Below are 7,702 nucleotides of genomic sequence, written 5' to 3'. Positions count from 1 at the left end.
GGCTACCTGAACCAGCTTCCGCTGGAATCAAACTCAGGTCAGGTGCAGAGGGCTCCGACTGCGGTACTGCAGCTTGACCACTCTGCGCCACGGGGCTCTTAAAAAGTAAGAGAGGTACTGTAAAAGCAATGTGATTTCAATAAACTTTTTTAAAAAAACTACCACTAAAGGCAGGTCCCACCCTGCCCAATCGGGACATGGCCTTTTCTCCATTGGCCACCTCCTGTTTCTTGAAACATCAGTAGAGCATGTGCAGAGTCCCTTGCCGCCCACCACTGAGAGATAACAGCAAGCTTCCCGCTTTAGCTATTAGGAAGAGATCTGAAGGACAGAGGTGACTGTTTCTGAGCCCCCGGGCACCTTCTAAAAATCAAATCTAAGTACTTCCTCCCCACCCCCACGCTGAGGCACACCCCGCCTTCGCCCTTCCTCACTCTGCTGAGACGGGGAAGTCCCAGGGGTGGGGTGCCCAGGGGGTGACGAAGAAGGAGAAGAAATTTCAAAACCGCATGCAGGAAGCCAGGGTGGGGTCCACCGTCGCTGTTGCAGACGTTGGACCACCGCAAGTTTGCTGAATCATGACCACATGGGGGCAGCTAGAACAAGGGGCAGGAGTTAGACGGCTCTCTCTGGGTGCGTGTAAGAGCACATGAAGTGAGCTGCCTTACCCTGAATCAGACCCTACGTCCGACAAAGTCGGTATCGCCTGCTCGGCTCTCCAGGGTGTGCATTTCTCATCCCCTCCTGCCTGGTCCTTTGAACTGGAGATGCCGGGGATTGAACCTGGGACCTTCTGCATGCCAAGCAGAGGCTCTGCCACTGAGCCAGGATCTCAGGTTAAGGTCTTTCCCATCACCTCCTGCTTGGTCCTTTTAACTGGAGATGCTGAGGATTGAACCTGGGACCTTCTGCATGCCCAGCAGAGGCTCTGCCACTGAGCCAGGATCTCAGGTTAAGGTCTTTCTCATCACCTCCTGCCTGGTCCTTTTAACTGGAGATGCTGAGGATTGAACCTGGGACCTTCTGCATGCCCAGCAGAGGCTCTGCCACTGAGCCAAGATCTCAGGTTAAGGTCTTTCTCATCACCTCCTGCCTGGTCCTTTTAACTGGAGATGCTGAGGATTGAACCTGGGACCTTCTGCATGCCCAGCAGAGGCTCTACCACTGAGCCAGGGTCTCAGGTCAAGGTCTTTCCCATCCCCTCCTGCCTGGTCCTTTTAACTGGAGATGCCGAGGATTGAACCTGGGACCTTCTGCCTGCCAAGCAGAGGCTCTACCACTGAGCCAGGGTCTCAGGTCAAGGTCTTTCTCATCACCTCTTGCCTGGTCCTTTTAATTGGAGATGCCAGGGATTGAACCTGGGACCTTCTGCCTGCCAAGCAGAGGCTCTGCCACTGAGCCAGGGTCTCAGGTCAAGGTCTTTCCCATCCCCTCCTGCCTGGTCCTTTTAACTGGAGATGCCGAGGATTGAACCTGGGACCTTCTGCATTCCAAGCAGAGGCTCTACCACTGAGCCAGGGTCTCAGGTCAAGGTCTTTCCCATCCCCTCCTGCCTGGTCCTTTTAACTGGAGATGCCAGGGATTGAACCTGGGACCTTCTGCATGCCAAGCAGAGGCTCTGCCACTGAGCCAGGGTCTCAGGTCAAGGTCTTTCCCATCCCTTCCTGCCTGGTCCTTTTAACTGGAGATGCCGAGGATTGAACCTGGGACCTTCTGCATACCAAGCAGAGGCTCTGCCACTGAGCCATTGTCAAAGTCTTTCTTATCACCTCCTGCCTGGTCCTTTTTAACTGGAGATGCTGAGGATTGAACCTGGGACCTTCTGCCTGCCAAGCAGAGGCTCTACCACTGAGCCAGGGTCTCAGGTCAAGGTCTTTCTCATCACCTCTTGCCTGGTCCTTTTAATTGGAGATGCCAGGGATTGAACCTGGGACCTTCTGCCTGCCAAGCAGAGGCTCTGCCACTGAGCCAGGGTCTCAGGTCAAGGTCTTTCCCATCCCCTCCTGCCTGGTCCTTTTAACTGGAGATGCCGAGGATTGAACCTGGGACCTTCTGCATTCCAAGCAGAGGCTCTACCACTGAGCCAGGGTCTCAGGTCAAGGTCTTTCCCATCCCCTCCTGCCTGGTCCTTTTAACTGGAGATGCCGAGGATTGAACCTGGGACCTTCTGCATTCCAAGCAGAGGCTCTACCACTGAGCCAGGGTCTCAGGTCAAGGTCTTTCCCATCCCCTCCTGCCTGGTCCTTTTAACTGGAGATGCTGAGGATTGAACCTGGGACCTTCTGCCTGCCAAGCAGAGGCTCTACCACTGAGCCAGGGTCTCAGGTCAAGGTCTTTCTCATCACCTCTTGCCTGGTCCTTTTAATTGGAGATGCCAGGGATTGAACCTGGGACCTTCTGCCTGCCAAGCAGAGGCTCTGCCACTGAGCCAGGGTCTCAGGTCAAGGTCTTTCCCATCCCCTCCTGCCTGGTCCTTTTAACTGGAGATGCCGAGGATTGAACCTGGGACCTTCTGCATGCCAAGCAGAGGCTCTGCCACTGAGCCAGGGCTCCATTGTTCAACCCCCCTGTGAGAATTTGGCTGGTCTCTAAGATCCAACAAATTTTCTAATATTTCCCCCCACAAAAAGACGGGAATACAGCCCAAACATGTCAAGCAGACAGATGGAAATCTTCCTCACGCCACTACGGCCGCACACGAGAAAGCAATTTTAAAAGTCTGATGGGAGTCAGGTTTTACGATGACCATTCTAATTCAAGAAGCATTTTAAGGCAGATGCTGAGCTGATATAATTGAGTACCCCTTCCGGTGATGTCAGGGGGTGTGTGGCTTATGCGGTGAGTTGTGCTACTGAGCTCTGGCACCTCTTTTTCTACAAAACGCCCCCCTGGTTCATATGAACATATGAAGCTGCCTTATACTGAATCAGACCCTCTTTGGTCCATCAAAGTCAGTATTGTCTTCTCAGACTGGCAGCAGCTCTCCAGGGTCTCAAGCTGAGGTTTTTTCCACACCAATTTGCCTGGACCCTTTTTTGGAGATGCCAGGGATTGAACCTGGGACCTTCTGCTTCCCAAGCAGATGCTCTACCACTGAGCCACCGTCCCTCCCTTGACTGGCAGCGGCTCTCCAGGGTCTCAAGCTGAGGTTTTTCACACCAATTTGCCTGGACCCTTTTTTGGAGATGCCAGGGATTGAACCTGGGACCTTCTGCTTCCCAAGCAGATGCTCTACCACTGAGCCACCGTCCCTCCCTTGACTGGCAGCGGCTCTCCAGGGTCTCAAGCTGAGGTTTTTCACACCAATTTGCCTGGACCCTTTTTTGGAGATGCCAGGGATTGAACCTGGGACCTTCTGCTTCCCAAGCAGATGCTCTACCACTGAGCCACCGTCCCTCCCTTGACTGGCAGCGGCTCTCCAGGGTCTCAAGCTGAAGTTTTTCACACCAATTTGCCTGGACCCTTTTTGGAGATGCCAGGGATTGAACCTGGGACCTTCTGCTTCCCAAGCAGATGCTCTACCACTGAGCCACCGTCCCTCCCAGGGTGTTCCACGGAAACAGGAGTGTTGTATTTCCTGCATTTCCAGCACCAGCTTTTGGGCACCAGAGAGGCCCTCTTCTTTCGATGCAGAGAGCAAACTCTCAAAAAGCAAGTCATTGCAGGAAGTCTGGAAACAGACAAACAGCAGGACTAAGGGGGCTATGAAGGAAGCACAGGGTGAGATGTCATTGTGCAAAATTGAGATCTTACCAGGAAAACTACCGAGGCTGTTCCCTGGCTATTTTAAACTAGCTCCCGTCTGAAATGGCTGGAGTCTCCCAGGTTTGGCCACGGTGATTAAATACCTGCATTGACTAAGAAATTGCAAGTCTTTTGTTCAAGCATGGGGGGGGGGGGGGAGGAAAGCCGTGTGAAACCTCTGAATGAATGCCCAGTTCTGCAGATTTCACGCTGAACTCTTCCTTCGCAGTTCTTTTCTGGACAAATTGCGACTGGGAGATGGGAAACAAAGCAAAGCAAATCTCTTCCTGCTGCTTTCTGGATATTGCATTTGCTACTCACTCCTCTGGAATTACTTCCAGCGGACTTGTGTGCACATCTCCCACGAATAAATAAATGCAAACCTGTACTCCCTGGCTAAATCCCTCCAAATCTGCCCTCTTGAGATTACCGCTTCCTTTGTCTTTGGGCAAGTCCGTCTCTGATGAAATGACAGAGGAGACTGGAGCCCTAAAAACCCAAGAGGTCTCACAACAGGCGTATGCTGGGGTGGGGGGCAGAAGGCCCCCTCCAATATCCTCTGACCAGGCCGGAATCAGTGTGCTACATCCTTTCCATAAAGGGAAGGCCCAGGATTTCTCAGTCCCAACTATAGCTAAAAGAAAGACCCCAGGTACCCAATCTCCTTTTCTTTCTTTTTACTTTTACAAATGCAACATCTGAACTTGTTTACTAGGGAATAGAGTAATTGGGGTGGGGGGGGGGGAGTCTTAACCCTTTCCTCCGTAATCTGATGTAGTGGTGAAGTGTGCGGACCCTTATCTGGGAGAACCGGGTTTGATTCCCTGCTCCTCCACTTGCAGCTGCTGGAATGGCCTTGGGTCAGGCATAGCTATTGCAGAGCTGTCCTTGAAAGGGCAGCTTCTGTTAGAGCTCTCTCAGCCCCACCCACCTCACAGGGTGTCTCTTGTGGGGGAGGAAGGGAAAGGAGATTGTAGGCTACTCTGAGACTCTGTCCTTGAAGGGCAGCTTCTGTTAGAGCTCTCTCAGCCCCACCCACCTCACAGGGTGTCTCTTGTGGGGGAGGAAGGGAAAGGAGATTGTAGGCTGCTCTGAGACTCTGTCCTTGAAGGGCAGCTTCTGTTAGAGCTCTCTCAGCCCCACCCACCTCACAGGGTGTCTGTTGTGGGGGAGGAAGGGAAAGGGGATTGTAGGCTGCTCTGAGACTCTGTCCTTGAAGGGCAGCTTCTGGGAGAGCTCTCTCAGCCCCACCCACCTCACAGGGTCTCTGTTGTGGGGGAGGAAGGGAAAGGAGATTGTAGGCTGCTCTGAGACTCTGTCCTTGAAAGAGCAGCTTCTGGGAGAGCTCTCTCAGCCCCACCCACCTCACAGGGTGTCTGTTGTGAGGGAGGAAGGTTAAGGAGATTGTAGGCCTGCTCTGAGACTCTTGTGATTCGGAGTGGAGGGAGGGATATAAATCCAATTTCTCCTCCTCCTTATCCTCCTCCTCCTCTCACTGGGAAAAGAAAACAAAAGCCTATTCCCAATTTGTTTCTACACCTGCTGAGGAAACAGGGGCACCTTGAAGTTTCTCCCCCAGCAGAGGTGAATGCCGCCTGGGGGTGGCTTTTCCCAGCGAGAACAGCAAGGGGAAGAAAAGATAGATGTTGCCCCGCTCTCCCGACAGCTTTCTCCGTTTCCAGCGAATCATCTCGGGGGGCCTGCATCTGCAAATCAAACAAAAGTCAGAAGAAATCTTTTCCCACATAAGAGTCCCCGCACTTCACCACTACACCAAACTGGTTCAATGATGCCAGCCTCCAGGGGAGACCTGGGGATCCCCTGGAATTCCGGCTCATCTCCAGACTGCAGAGATCAGTTCCCCTGGAGGAAAGGGCTGCTTTGGAGGGGGGACTCTGTGACCTTGTGTCCCACTGAGGTTCAGGGATGCCAGCCTCCAGGTGGGACCTGGGGATCCCCTGGAATTCCAGCTCCTCTCCAGACTGCAGAGACCAGTTCCCCTGCAGGAAATAGCTGCTTTGGAGGGGGGACTCTGTGGCCTTGTGCCCCACTGAGGTTCAGGGATGCCAGCCTCCAGGTGGGACCTGGGGATCCCCCGGAATTCCAGCTCCTCTCCAGACTGCAGAGCTCAGTTCCCCTGGAGGAAAGGGCTGCTTTGGAGGGGGAACTCTGTGGCCTTAGGAATTCCCTTCCCTTCCCAGCCAGGCTACCAGCTGTGGGTTGGGAAATACCTGGAGATTTGAGGGGTGGAGCCTGAGGAAGGAGGAGCTTGGAAGGGCAGGATGCCACAGTACATGGGTGGCCAACGGTAGCTCTCCAGATGTTTTTTGCCTACAACTCCCATCAGCATGGGCCAATGGCTGAGGCTGGGGCTGATGGGATTTGTAGGCAAAAAACATCTGAAGCGCTACCGTTGGCCACCCCTGCCATAGTAGAATCCGCACTCCAAAGCTCTCTGTTGAGTGTAGCGGTGAAGTGTGCGGACTCCGATCTGGGAGAACTGGGTTTGCTTCCCCGCTCCTCCTCCACATGCCGGTGTGACCTTAGGCCCGTCACATGTTCTGCCAGAGCAGTTCTGCTCACCAGCAGTTCTCTCAGGGCTCTTGTCACCTAGGGTTGCCAAGTCCAATCCAAGAAATATCTGGGGACGTTGGGGGTGGAGCCAGGAGACTTTGGGGGTGGAGCCAGGAGCAAGGTTGTGAGAAGCATAATTGAATTCCCAAGGGAGTTCTGGCCATCACATTTAAAAGGGACCGTACTCCTTTTAAAATGCCTTCCTTCCATAGGAGATAATGAAGGATGGGGGCACCTTCTTTGGGGGCTTATAGAATTGGACCCCCTGGCCCAATCCTTTTGAAACTTGGAGGGTGCTTTGAGGAGAGGCGCCGGATGCTATGCTGCAAATTTGGTACCTCTAGCCCAGAAAACAGCCCTCCCCACAAGCCCCAGATACCCACAGATCAATTCTCCATTATACCCTATAGGAATCTGTCTCCATAGGGAATAATGGAGTGCCCAGCAGACATTTCCATCCCACCTCCACTTTCTGATGACCCTGAAGCGGGGGGAGGAACTCCAAACTGGGGGATCCCCTGCCCCCACCTGGGGATTGGCAACCCTACAGTGTCAGCCCCACCTTCCTCACAGGGTGTCTGTTGCAGGGAAAGGAGACTGTAAGCCGCTCTGAGACTCCAAGTGAAAGGTGGGGTATAAATCCCAATTTCCTCCTCCATTTTTCTGCCGGGGGGGGGGGGGAACCGAGCTCTACCAACTGGGGAGAGGGTTGCCAACCTCTAGGCAGTGGCTGAAGATCTCCTGGGGTTAAAACTGATTTCCAGGTGACAGAGAACCGTTCCCCTGGAGAAAAAGGTCCCGTGGGAAGGCAGACTCTAGGACAGGGGTGACCAAACTGTGGCCACATGTGGCTTTTCCACATATATTGTGTGGCTGGCTTGGAGAAAGCATTTCTCTCTTCAAATTACTTCTCCAAGCCAAGCCAATTGGAGGTGTGGAGAACGCATTTAAAGTTACAGATGCTTTCTTTCCCTCTCTCCCTCCCTCCTCCCGCCCCATCTATTTTCCTTCCTACCTGCCCCTCCTTCCCTCCCTCCCTCCCTTCCTATTTTCTGGCTCTCAAATATCTGGCGTTCATGTCTTGCGGCTCTCAAACATCTGATGCTTATTCTATGTGGCTCTTAAGTTGAGCAAGTTTGGCCACCCTTGGTCTAGGACGTTCCACCCCACTGAAGCCCCTCCCGTCCCCAAACGCTGCCTTCCTCAGCCGCCCCCCCCACAAAAAGTCTCCAGGTATTTCCCCACAGGAACAGCCAGCCCTACCTTGAGGATTAGCTGTAGCAGCAGGACATCTCCAGGCGCCCCCTGGAGATTGTGTAACCAAAGTAGAGAATCGCGGTGAAGAAAGGCTGGGGAAACAAAGCACAAAGCTGCCGGGATATTG

This window comes from Heteronotia binoei, chromosome 13 (assembly GCF_032191835.1).
Source record: "Heteronotia binoei isolate CCM8104 ecotype False Entrance Well chromosome 13, APGP_CSIRO_Hbin_v1, whole genome shotgun sequence".
NCBI lineage: Eukaryota > Metazoa > Chordata > Lepidosauria > Squamata > Gekkonidae > Heteronotia > Heteronotia binoei.
The sequence above is the reverse complement of the archived record's forward strand: the minus strand, read 5'-3'. Positions refer to the sequence as shown.